Here is a 13,630-nt window from a genome sequence, read left to right on the forward strand (position 1 = left end):
TGGAAAGCTTCTTCACATTTGTCACTCCACACAAACTTACTCCCGTTCCTCAGCAGTTCCGTCATTGGCTTAGCTATTTTTGAGAAGTCAGGGATGAAGCGACGGTAGTAACTGGCTAAACCAAGAAAACTTCGAATCTGATGAACTGAAGTGGGCGGCTTCCAGTCCATTACTTCTTGCACCTTGCTTGAGTCTACTGCTATACCATCTCTGGATATGGTGTGTCCCAAAAATTTAACACCGTCCAGCCAAAAGTCACACTTAGAGAACTTGGCATAGAGTTGGTGGTCTCTTAAGCGTTGGAGTACAGTATGTAGGTGCTCTGCATGTTCTTGTTCATTCTTCGAGTACACCAAGATGTCGTCAATGAATACCACAATGAATTTGTCGAGTTCGTGCATAAAAACCAAATTCATGAGGTACATGAAGTAAGCCGGTGCATTAGTAAGCCCAAACGACATGACTAAGTACTCGTAGAGTCCATATCGTGTAGAGAAGGCAGTCTTTGGAATGTCGCACGGGTGGATCTTGATTTGATGGTAGCCAGAACGGAGGTCAATTTTGGAAAACACTCTAGCTCCAGCTAATTGGTCGAACAGAACATCAATGCGGGGTAGGAGGTACTTGTTCTTTATCGTCACCGCATTGAGAGGTCGGTAGTCCACACACATTTGCAGACTATCGTCCTTCTTTTTCACAAACAAGGCGGGGCAACCCCAAGGTGATGTACTTGGGCGAATAAAACCCTTTTCCAACAAATCATGCAACTGAGCTTTCATTTCTTCCAGTTCGGCTGGGGGCATCCGGTATGGTCTCTTTGAAATTGGGGCGGTACCTGGTTGCAACTCAATGGCAAACTCGATGTCTCTCTCAGGCGGCATACCTGGCAAATCATCTGGAAACACATCCGTGTACTCGCACACTACTGGGATATCTTCCAAATGGGCTTTAGACACGGGATAGGCACAAGAAGTTTGGCACTCTCGGGGAGGTAAGTGTATAGTGGAGCTACCATACTTGGGTGAATTTATATGGATTGCCCTGGCAGGGATATCTAGGGTCACTCGGTGTCGGGTCATCCAATCCATACCCAAGATAACATCTATTCCTTCTATTCCAAGGGTAAGCAGGTCTTCCTTGAGAAGGGTTCTCCCTAACTGGATAGGTACTTTGCAGCTCACTTGGTGTGAAGCTACCTTTCCACCCGGGGTAGAGATTATGTAGGTACCTTTGGTGTGACAGAAATCTAACCCACACTTAGCACTGATTCTAGTCCCAATGAAACTATGAGATGCTCCCGAATCAAACAGAATAAGGATGGGTTGATCACAGATAGAAAAGGTAACTGTCATCACTGGTGCGCCCTCTGGAAGTTCTGCAAGGGTGGTGAAGTTCAGCCTGCCTTGTCGGACCTGCACCTTTGGCTTCTTCCCCTTGTTGCCCAGTGTATTGCTTTGACCGGGTCGTTGATTATGGTTGCGGGGGCAGTCCTTGGCGAAGTGTCCTGGGTTCCCGCAAGTGAAACAGCGGTTTCCAGTGACCGGGCGCATTGGCATCGGGAGAGCAGGGCGGGGTCCTTGCGGCTGGAAACCGGGGAAACGAGGTGCTGCCTGCGGTGGAGGTCGAGCAACCCATCTCCCAGGCTGTGCAGGCCTGCGAGGCGCTTGTGGGGGAACCATTCTGTACTTCTGGGCAGGCGGGCTGGGTGCCGGCATTGGGGCCTTCCTCTTCATGTCGGCCTTGAGAGCCTTCATGCAATCTTCCTGGGAAATTGCCACGTTCACCAGTTCATTGTAGGAATCCACTTTGATGGGGTTCAACCTTTCCTTGAGCTCCAAACTCAAGCCTCTGCGGAAGCGGTCCCTCTTCTTTTCATCGGAGTCCGCATGATAGCCTGCATAGCGACACAGGTCGTTGAAAGCCTGCGCATAGTGCAGGACATCGTGGCCTCCCTGGGTGAGAGCTAGGAACTCATTGAGCTTGCGCTCCAGAAGACCCTCAGGGATGTGATGGCCCCTGAACGCCGTCTTGAATTCCTCCCAGCCGACGACGTGGTCGGCCGGCTGCATGGCGTGGTAGTGTTCCCACCACAGGAGAGCAGAACCACGCAACTGCTGCACGGCGAATCGAACCTTGTTCTCATCCGGGCAATATGCGGTGAGAAGGGAGAACTTGGACTCGATAGCGTGAATCCAGGCATCGGCGTCAAGTGGGTCCTCCGTCTTGTGAAACAGAGGAGGCTGGGTCCCCAGAAAATCCTCATAGCGAGCAACATGTGGCTGATGATGGGCCCTTCCTCCTTGGGGCTGCTGCTGCTGCCCCTAAGCGATGTGCCTCAACAGCTCGGTATGGGCTGCCAAGATCGACTCGAGGGTGGTCGGAGGCGGAGGTGGGGGAGGCACCTCGCCGCCACTGGGAACGGAGCCAGAGCGTGTGCGATGCGCCATCTGTAAGATTCACCTTTCCATTAGTTCCATAACCTCAGAAGTATTCAAAATAAAGTGGGCATGTATGTGTTAATTCCGCAAATGCAACTTTTGTAACCCAACACATATCCTTATTAAGGAGGTGCACAAATCTTAGCTAGCAACTGGCCCGTTTCTGCAGCGTCCTTTTATCCTTGCTACCAATCGGAGAGGTATTTTGATCCATGTTTTGTAGAGTCCACAAGATCCGGTGTCTCCCTGGTTGGTCTGCACACACCCTTGGGCGAGCCAAAACCTTATCCTCAGGGTCCCACTAATTTCCGACCTCTGGTGCCGGGGTCGGGCGAAACGGAGCTTCTCAACACGGGGTCGGACGAGGCGGAGACCTTTCAACATGGGGTCGGATGAAACGGAGCCTTTCATCCCGGGGTCGGGCGAGGCAGAGACCTGCCACGAGGGGTCAGGCGGGGCGGAGACCGTCCGCGAGGGGTCGGGCGCGTTCGACCTCGCGACTCGGGGTCGGTCAACTTTGGACAGGCCCTCAGGAAACGGGTGTGTTCACCGCACCAAAACCCACACTCTTGACATCCATGACGTGTCGCAAAGTGTCAGAAGTCGAGTCAAGAGTGAGGAACTGCTTTCACCAAGATCATTTCATTGCTGGTCTTAAAATACAGGAGGAGTACTCAACTCAAGGCTAACCTATTACATCATTGGCCAAAAATATAGGTCGCCGAGGAGTACAATCAAAAACAAAATAGATCCGCTCAACCTAGTTTGCCATAACTAGAAGTCGTCGAGGTTGCCCACGGAGGCAAAGCTAAGGACCGGATAGTGAGCATCACCAATTTGAGGCTGCGGTGAGGCATTCTCATAGTCCATGCTCGAAAAGCCTTCGATCTCCTCAGGCTCCTCCTCCTGGGCCATCGGCTCGTCCAGCTGCACCTCTAAGGCGTGGATGGCATTAAGCTCATCGTGATACTCCTGCAGGTGCTCATTGGCGTTCGCCAGCTCCATGTTCACATCATAGAACTGATCAGCCAAGATCTCCATATCGTACTCCAAATCCACAATCTCTTCCTCCAAACGAGTAATCTTGTCCTGCATCTCAGCAATCTGAACATCCTTCTGTACCAGCTCGAGCGACTGGTCCACCATGCCACTCTGCACAGTAGACAAGGCAACCTGGTTGGCCACTGCCATCCCAATCACCGTAGCCATCGCTCGGCTCTGCAGCTCAACCATCCTGTAGAACACATTCAGGCAACGAGCTGAAACAAAAATCGTGCGCTGAGGATCCATAAGCCCGAGCAAATCCATATGCTCCATACGATCCAACCAGTCTAGGTCCCTCATATCCCGGGTAGGGAACAACCCAATCGGGTCTAGCACGATCTCAAGAGGGTGTGCCCGGCAGAACTGGGTCAAGGTCTGCAAGGCTGCGAACTCCCAGGCGTCGTGGAGCGTGTGTCCCTCAGCCACTACCTCCAACAGCGGCCACTGTGGCTGGTCCGGAGGCGGGGGTACCCGCACGTGTACGCGGCTCCGCGGAATCCCGTGGTCCTGGTACGCACGGCCCGCATAAACCGGTGGCGACTGGTACCCGAAAGAGCGCAGAGTGTCCCACAACACAGCTGGAAAACCCTCGTAGTGAAGGCACCATGAGTAGGTGGTGCCCTCCGTACCGACTGCCACGTGCACGGGCTGCGCCATCTGCTGGAACTATTCAGACCGAGTCAAGATAAACTGAATACATCTTCCAAACCAGAGACTTAACAAAACCAAAACTCTACCAGTAAGCCCTTCACTAAGTTCTGAAAAACTCTGCTTAAAGGACTCCTCACAGAAAAGGTCCTTAAGGTGGTCGAAATAGCAGAAACTCTGCTGGTGTGCACTTTGGGCTAACAGCCAACAGGGGGTCACAAAACTGATCACAACTCTCAACCCAAATGGTAGTACCTTGTGGCAGTTTACTTGGAAGATTTAACACAACTTTCTTATACAAACCTTCTGGAGTTAGCATGGCGGAAAAAGGACAGCTAGATAATCCTTAACGCGGTGCATTACTTTTTACGACGTACTCGAGTTTGGTTTTATTTCTGAATGCATGCACGTCCTAGTCGTCCTCTCAACCAAAAATACTTGCCAAAAATCTTTGGACTTACGTGGTTAGTGCCGGTGGCAAGGCAACAATACGGCTCTCACTATAATAACTAGTCGAGTTACTAGGCATCGTTTCGAACGCAACATTTGTTAGTGTACCTGCAGAAAAACACAACACAGCTTGAACCTTCCGTGCGAGCACTCACGAAAGCGTCCACAATCATTACCGTTCACTATAGAAATGGCACCCATGCGTTTAACGCTGCATGGACAGCGCAACAACTGTGGAAATAGGTTCCTTTGAATAGAATCCTATAACCCTTCGCATTCTCGCGATGCGGAATCATGCACACGTGTAACAAACGTGGGCGAACAACCGTGACGATAAGCTCGTTGGAATCGAACCATACTATCCTTCGCATGTATTAACGTACGGAACCTGCGCACGTATAATAGATGTGGGCGAAACAACCGTGATGATAGGCTCGTTGGAATCGAATTCCCATCACCCTTCGCATACTCTCGATGCGGATTTCGGCACACGTATGATAGACGTGTCAAAAAGTGCTGGAAGTTAGAAGATAACAAATAACTATTAGCCACCTTAAAAACAACCCCAAAATCCCCTAGGGCTCCTCGAACTAAACTTGTCCTTAGCGAACTTACGAACTTCTCGATTTTACTTCTTGCAAATTTCAGTTAGAAAAAGAGTTTTAAGGTTTGTTGTTCTCCGTACTGTGCTTCGAGCTCTGATGCCAGTTGTGGCGGAACCGCCCAAATTAACCTGACTAAAATGCAATGAAGTCGCCTGACACGCGATTATGCACTTTAAGCAAGTCAACTTGGTCGACCGTCGGATTTCCTCCGATAAACCACATAACAGGATCGAGAAGCATTGCTCACGCTAAGGTGAGTAGCACAGAGATTACAACATTCCATCATGACAACATAGTTCCACAATTTATTACATCAGAGTTTTTGAAATTCAAACCAAAATTTTGCAAGGTTCGAAGTCAAATAAAACTAGCGGAAGCTAAACGTCAATACATGACATCATGACAGAGCCGATCATGACATCAAAAACTCCTTCCCTCGCCGTCCGAGGAAGGATCCCACTCGACGGTCCAGCCTGGGGGAAGCTGGGTCGGTCAAGTGGTACCAACACCCAAGCTATTGACATTACCTGAAAAAGATTAGCCACAACAAGGCTGAGCAACTAGTACTCAGCAAGACTGACCCGTCGGAAAAACACGACCGAGACCTAGACATGCAAGGCTTTCTGGCTCTGGGGTTTTCTTTGCCAAAAGCCTCTAAAGTCGGTCCTTACTTTCAACATTTTAGCTCATGTTCTATGTTCTTTATCCATTCTATATTAGCAATTGATACTAAACAAACATGATTTCCAAGCAATTACTGAACAAGCATCAAGATTAAAATCCTCATTATGTTCCATCTTTACTCAGTGCAGAATAGCGATCAAGTAGTCCCAATCTGTGAGAGGCAGACGAATCGATTCGAATTTATTAACCATGCATGGCAAACCTAATCTCACGACATCCACGCACCACTAAGGGTCGCTTCATTTGTCAGCCGTCCCCATCGATCCCTTAGGCACGTGTCAGGGCCAACTTCCTTTGGCATGCAATGCTCCACAGTCCCGGCCTATTGCTGCACTGTGACCACACTTGCACCCACATGATGCACCATGGGAACGACGTTCCAAGGACAGCCGGAGGGTATGCCACGCCCCAGTTCAATCAGGTACTAGGCTTCCCCATCCCATACTAGGTATGAGATTAGTACTTTGAAACACTTGATCACGAACGCCGACACATTTCGACCTTAGTTCATTTCCATTTAGACAGACGGGGCAATCCACCAAGTATCGAACACAAGCCTGACCCCGTCCGTCGTCCTTATAGTTGCGACAAATCTGAAACATTCAACTCCTATAACTCGCGAGTGACAGGGAATCACTCGACTTTTACCGAAACCTATTAAGCAATGCAACTACTCGGCCTTAGCAACTAGTATTCAAAAACAAGGTACTAAGTTATGCATCTAAGGTTTCATTACAACTCCTCGAAACGTAAATGCGCAATCAAGTAATCAATAATATTGCATGAACTCAAGATAGGAATTTATGCTCCGGGGCTTGCCTTCAGGAAAAGCTTGCGAGTCCTCGGGGTCTTGCTCCAGTTCGGGCTCTCCTTCGCAGGGATGCAATTCCTCGGCGGGGTCTTCTTGCGGTGCTGGATGAAGCTCGTACGTTCCATCAGCGAGATTCAACTCTACACGGAAATGCAATGCAGGGGTTAAACATTTTGGATGGTTATTTCAATGCACTCATGTTTTAACACGGACACTTGTAGCAAAGCTACAGGAAAGGTGGGAGAGTTCAACTTCTGTTGGTGGAGAGCAAGATGAGAGGGTCGGATTGGGGAGAACTTAGGGTCTGACCCTCAGGTTTAAGGAAAACCGTACCGAGGTCCTCAGACTCAACACAGAGGAATCCCCAAAAATATTTCACCGATACCCTCGAGTCAAAGAAAAAGCTACAACCGAGCCCTCGGGCGAGGCGGAGAAAGGGTCGGCGAAACTTGGCAGGGTCGGGCGAGGCGAACGGGAAAAGGTCGGGCGAGACAAAAAGAAAAGGGGTCGGGCGAACCGAAACAAAGGGGTCGGGCGAAACGAAAAGGAAGGGGTCGGGCAAGACGGAAAGGACAGGGAGGTTAAGTAGCTTACCTCCAGGTCTACCAGTGAAGCCTTGGGGCTGAACAGGAGTAGGCTGGGGTGGGAAGTCGTACGTGCTAACGCTTGGGCAGCGACGAGACTTCGACGGTGGTCCGGCGGCGGCGGTGCTTCTTGCGGACACCAGCAAGCTTGAGTACCGCGTGGAGGAGCGGGCAGCTGGTGTGTTGGGAGAAATGGCTTGAGGGTGGCGGCGAAGTCGCCGGAGCGTGGGGGTGGCGCAAGGGGGTGAGCTCCACGGAAGCTCAGCGGTGGCACGGGGAGAAAGCGGTGGCTCAGAGGAGAAAGCAGGACGCAGAGGAGAAAGCGGCAGTGGCAAAGGGGTGGCATTGCCGGTGAGGGGGTTCCCTTTTATAGGGCCGGGGTGGCGCGGAGGGTCGAGGCGGGGCTCCGGTGGGGAAAGGATAAGGCCGGGAGCGGCGAGTGCTCGGGCGAGGCGGCCATTGGCCGACGACGCCATTGGGCAGAGGAGGCAGAACTCCGGGTGGTCTTCAGCGGCGATTGGCCTTGGGCGCCGCGCGTCTGGGGCTTCCGGTTTGTCGGGCGGGCGAGGCGGAAAGGCTACCGTGGGGGTTGGGCGAGCGGGCGGAGGCGCGGGACGTCGGGGGCGTCTCAGCTTTCTCGGCGAATGGGCGGAACAGGGTTGGCGGAGCAGAGCCGTGGCAGGTGGAAGGCGACCTGCGCGCGGCCGGCGATTGGCTAGCCCTGCGCTCGCTCCGTCCTGTCGCTGGCGCGGGTTGGGCGCCGTGGCTCTCGTCCTGTCGCTGTCGCGCTGGTGATAGGGCGCCGGCGAGCTTCCGGTGGCCGGCGGCCACGCGGCGCGCGGCGCACGAGTGAACATGCTCGGGCGCGCGGGCGTCGAGGCTCCCTTCGGGCAGCAAGCCCGACCAGCTTTGGAGTGATCCTTCTCCGAATCTTTCAACACAACTCCCGAAACTCCCTTAAACAAACTTGTTCAACTCTGATCGTTCTTCAAACTTTGTTTAAGGTATTGGTTTAGATTGTGAAAGGATTCAAAGATATTTCTGGCCAAAGTTAGCCAAAAATCTGGAATTCCAGACTTAGGATTTAAGGCACCAGGGGTGAGTTGACTGGTTTACCTCACTTTGATCGGGATTTTGAACAAGTTCGGGTCTGATTTGAATCTGGGTCAGTGTAACAAAGTTGGAACACTCTCGAGGTACTACAACTTCTATTAAGGCTCTGACTCGAGTCTAGATAGGAAAACGAGAGATGAAAGCTTGCAAAGATGGAGGAAAACTCGAATCCCAGGACTTAAAGAGATTTTCAGGATCCTTTAGGAAAGCCGGCTTTGGTTGCTGTTTTTGACTTTCTTTCACTCCGAAATGGTCAAAGTTCCTTTAACAAAAGTTGTTGGAATTTAAAAGTTTTACAACTGTTATTTGGGCAGAAACTTAAGTTTGTATGAAGAAAAATCAAGCTTTAACTCAAACTTCAAAAGAGCTTCTTAGGTTTACAAAGGTCATTTCACTTCTTAAATTAAGGATTTATCACTGGTTTAGAGTTAAAAGCACTTAATTTAGGTAGAGTTGTTACAGTAGGATTGTGAAACATAACTACGCTACCATGTATCTTCACTATCGAGGGTCACACCTTCTACCGCTGAAAGAATTATTCAAGAAAAATATCACAAGGAACTTAATCAGCTAACCTACACTAAGTTTACAATAATCTATATTAATTTCTCCATTTGAAATATATGATGATTAAAATAAAGTAATCATTTTATCCTAAATGTCATATATTAAAAACAAATGGATACATTTTAAGGGTAAGTAATTTATTTTCTCTTATTTTTATTTTATATACTTTAGTTTTGAAGCATACTACTCCGTTCAAAAGATAATAATTAACCTAAAGATTTATGATAACAAAAACAAAAGGATAGTGAGTCTATGAAATGCCATACTAGGGATGCCATAGCATCTATGAAATGCATTACCCTAAAATACCCAAATAAAGAGTCTATATAAAATATAATTAATTTGAACTAAAAATAGGATTAGAGCATGAAAAAATATTTGAGCTGAGCTAGAGTATTATAAGATCAATTTATAGCATCGTGGTAAGGACAAACGATTTCTCATGGACATGCCTCCGGTCAGAGCAAGGTGCTACCAAAGGACATGAACATCATAATGGATATGCAGGCAAAGCTCGCGATGATGAATGGGGAACATGGATAGCCTGCAAAACAAGCTAGAGTAGGTGCACACCGCAGAGAGGAACCATAACAATAAGGCAAGAATAATGACACGCCAAAGCCTAAGGCGGGCGGAAAGCACAAAATAAGACACTACTACAAAGCATGAGGACCAAGATAAACATAATTAGAAGAGCATGTACCAAGGTGGAGGGAGAGATCTAGATCCATTCCGAACAAAAAAGAAAAGAGGTCCATTAGAATATCAATGAGAGGTTTAGTTCATGATGTCGATGGACTCCACATGCACAGAGATAATGATCATGAGTGAGGAATGGTGCATTGGTGTACGTGCTAAGAATGAACCTACACAAAAGCCGGATTCTATGTGATAAAAAAATTAGTAGGAGAGTACCAAGCTGGTCCAGTTCAAGATTTCATAGGCTTCAGATAACAAGCTAAACACACTTAAAAGGGACCAATGTGATATGAAATAGCATAGGTCTATTTCATTATGTCCATGAATCAGATGCACACCAAGATCTTGATCGTCAAAGAGAAAATTGGTTTCCTCAAGGCATAAGAAAGAAGATAGTACATTGATGTAGTTGCTCAGGAAGAGAACAGGAGAAGAACAACTCAAAAAACCCTACACATGTACTTCATCACCATGAGAAAAATAAGACAAATATCTAGAGAGAGAAAAGTTGCATGTTGTTATTACTAATTAGTATGATAGCTCAAAATCATACTAGCCACGCTATTAGCGCGTGCCACCTTGCTAGTTCATTCATTATTGAAGACGCGGATCAATTTCCATAGGAAACCTATATGGCTTTTCTGAATTTTTTGTCTACTCAACTTCCACTTGGTCAATCAGCATGCTCAGAAGATGCAAGCAGAAGCATGACATCGATCGAGAGGCATGCCACTCCGGTGCTCGACGAGCTGACCAAGAACGCGAGCACGAGGAAGCTCGAGCGCGTGCGGAGTCGCTCAAGAGTGACCTCGTGATGTTTTATCTGGATAAAAAAAATACAAATATTAATTCACAGCGAATTTTATACTAGTGACCAATCATATGGATGTGTATAAAGTGTATCTCATGATTTAGAGGCAAAATGTGCAGCAGTGCTAATAACCCCAACCAAAGAAACGAGCCCGCTTTATTTGCCTCCTAAATTCGTTTCAATCTTGTCCTCTACCGGGACCCCAGCTTAAGCTGACATTTTGCTTCCTTCGACGTGTTGGATTTAGGCCTATATGTGACCCAATAGGTTGCCTTGCTTAAATATGGGAGTCTCTTCTCTATACAAAATAGGTGCAAATGAGGGAGAAGGAGACTGTTGCTATACACACATGCAGCTCGCGCGCATTTTCGCGTGAAAAATCGCGTGACTTGTGACTTTGTGACATGCTACGCGTATGTGTACAACAGGCTATTATTTGTGCAGTTTCTATTTTTTTATGCCGAACCTAATGGCACTTCAATAAGATTGAAACTACCGTTTTAAACAGCAATAAAGGTGCATCAGTTTCTACTATTTGATGGCAGTAGTTTCTGTCAAAGTTTCTACTGCTTGATGATGATGCTTGATGAGGGAATTGATACACTATGAGATCCTATAACACTAGGAGACGTCCTGGTTGAAAGGCACGCTGTCACACGCTCGCCTCCCCACTCGCTGCGTTGAACCTCTTGCTGTTGCGCCTCATCGCCCTTTGAATTCGGTGTGCACCGGACTTGAAGGAAAGCGGGATCTCCGAAACCAATGCCGCGAGACTCCTACACGGGACGGCAATCAGGTTTTTAGGCAGCGTCTACACGCGACTGCTTGGTTGTCTGCAATATCTACTTCAACACGTTCGACTACGTTCTGCACGGGATCATTGAGTAATTTCCTTGCGCAATCCTATTCTAGTCAGTATGTTGCCTGTTTACATATTTTATATGCTTACATCATTTTTTATCTATGTGTTTTTCCTTCAAATAAAATCTGGAATGTATTTTAGGCATATAATTTCAACAATCCAAAAATCTGATTGTGTCTATTTCTGTGATCTAGCAATGGCAAATGGCAAATGCATCTGATGCCATGAAACCTAAAAGGTTTGGAGGTGAGAACTTTCGCACATGGCAGACAAGGGCCAGGTAGCCATCAACTTAACGGCACTTCCATCATCAAGGCCATGGTGATAAATATATGCCAGCAGCTGTGTATGTATAGCAAAGACGACACACATGCTTCTGGTCGTTTGGTGGCCAGTAAGCTAGATTAATTTTGCTGTATGCATAGCAAAGATGACATATTGCGATGGTGTTTTTTGAACTAGCGGACATGAGACGATGCCTTTTTCTGCTGGTATAGTAGCTGGAAAAAAGTACAAGCAGGCAGCATGGGAGGCTGCCCACGGGGCAAGTTAACTGAGTTGTTTTCCTCGCAAGTAATCTCTTTAGCATCCTTAGTGGATGGGCTTTGGTTGTGATTTGTAACAACAATCATGTAATGGTGTTAGTCTGTGCTGGCACCTATCGCCACATGTTGTTTGAACTCTCTAATTTTATTATAATGATACAGCACTCTCCTAATCTTTATCTAAATTATCACCAATGCCATAACAAATATAATATAGAGTAACTTCATACATTTGCATATAAACTTCCCACTATTATTAAAAATGACTTAATATAAACCGTGCACATATACCATTACAAAAAAAATCTAATGTAGTTCTCTAAATCTGAATATAAAATACCCACCTTCACTATTATTGTTACAAAAAACCTTAATTATTAACCTATGAATCTACACCTAAATTATCTGCACATGTCATTAATCCGCCTAGCGACTAGGACCACACAATGGGCTTGCTGCATTGGGCTGGAATATGTAGAAAACATAGGGGAGTCCAACTGTCTAAGGCAGAACTGAACCAAGACTAGGCCATGGGCCTAGTTGGAAATCCACCACTTCCCAAAGCCCTCTCATATATGCTTTTAAATTCCCAACTTCTGTAATTGTTATTTTTTTAGGAAAAAACTAACTCAATGTATGCATACATGATGTATATCACCATGTAAACCACGAGTTATGTATGCATGAAGCAACGATCATATTGCTTTCTATGTCATACACATTGGTCGAGCTAAGGTTTAACTAAACACATGTCAAATACATATGGATGTGTGATTCTGAGAGGAAAAGTATATATGAATGGGGATGGAAAAATTATATAGAGTTTGGTAACAAGTCTTCCACAACCATATAAAAGTAAGAAAGTATATTATATCTACTTTGTTAGAATATAAACTAATTAAAAAGAGCAAAGATGATTGCATATTCATGGTCCAAAATTTTACTAATGGTTTTTATAAAATTTATGCCTCTTAAATTACTATTCGTATCGGAAAATAAATCAATGGACTAGATGAAATATGTTATAAGAGAAATGAAAGGTCAAATATACTTTTGAGAGGTCACGCTATATTGCGGTAGTGGAGTGCCCATGTGTAACACTCTCAACCTGGCTGGTTTTGAGCCCTGACGCTGCATGGGTCGTCCAACCATGCACCTCGCTGGTTCCTGCCTCCTTTTTGGGCTTTGATGGGCCACCCTCCCTTAATACGACGTCAAGGGACATCTCTTCCTTGATCGAGATTTTTTTAAGAACTACATTTAGCAACTTTCTCCAAAAAAGTATGCCCACCATCTCAGAATATAGCCATATTTAAGTTTATCCTAAGTAAAGCATTTTTAACTTTGATTATGAATAGCGAAGAACCAGTGAGATTTACAATGTAAAAGTGATGTTTAGTAGATTCATCACGAAACCAACACAATATGTACCCTATATTTTGAAATAATTTATTTTAAGAGATATTATTGATTAAAGTTAAAAAATATTTGACTTGGAACAAATCTAAATGTAGCTGTATTATGAGACAACGAGGAGGAGTGTGTGTTACATTGATGGCTGGAGGGGTTAATATGCAAGAGTTCTAATCAAACTTTAAACTTCCAAAATCAAATCAGAGTTTTGAATTAGTTTGTTGAACAGCTTTAATGGTTAAGTTGCAATCATGTTTTTCTTATCACATTCTTCATTTGAAAATACTCCCTCCGTCCCAAATTACTATTCGTTTTAGCTTTTCTAGATATATAACTTTTGCTACGTATCTAGACAT

Source organism: Setaria viridis, chromosome 1 (assembly GCF_005286985.2).
Source record: "Setaria viridis chromosome 1, Setaria_viridis_v4.0, whole genome shotgun sequence".
Lineage (NCBI taxonomy): Eukaryota > Viridiplantae > Streptophyta > Magnoliopsida > Poales > Poaceae > Setaria > Setaria viridis.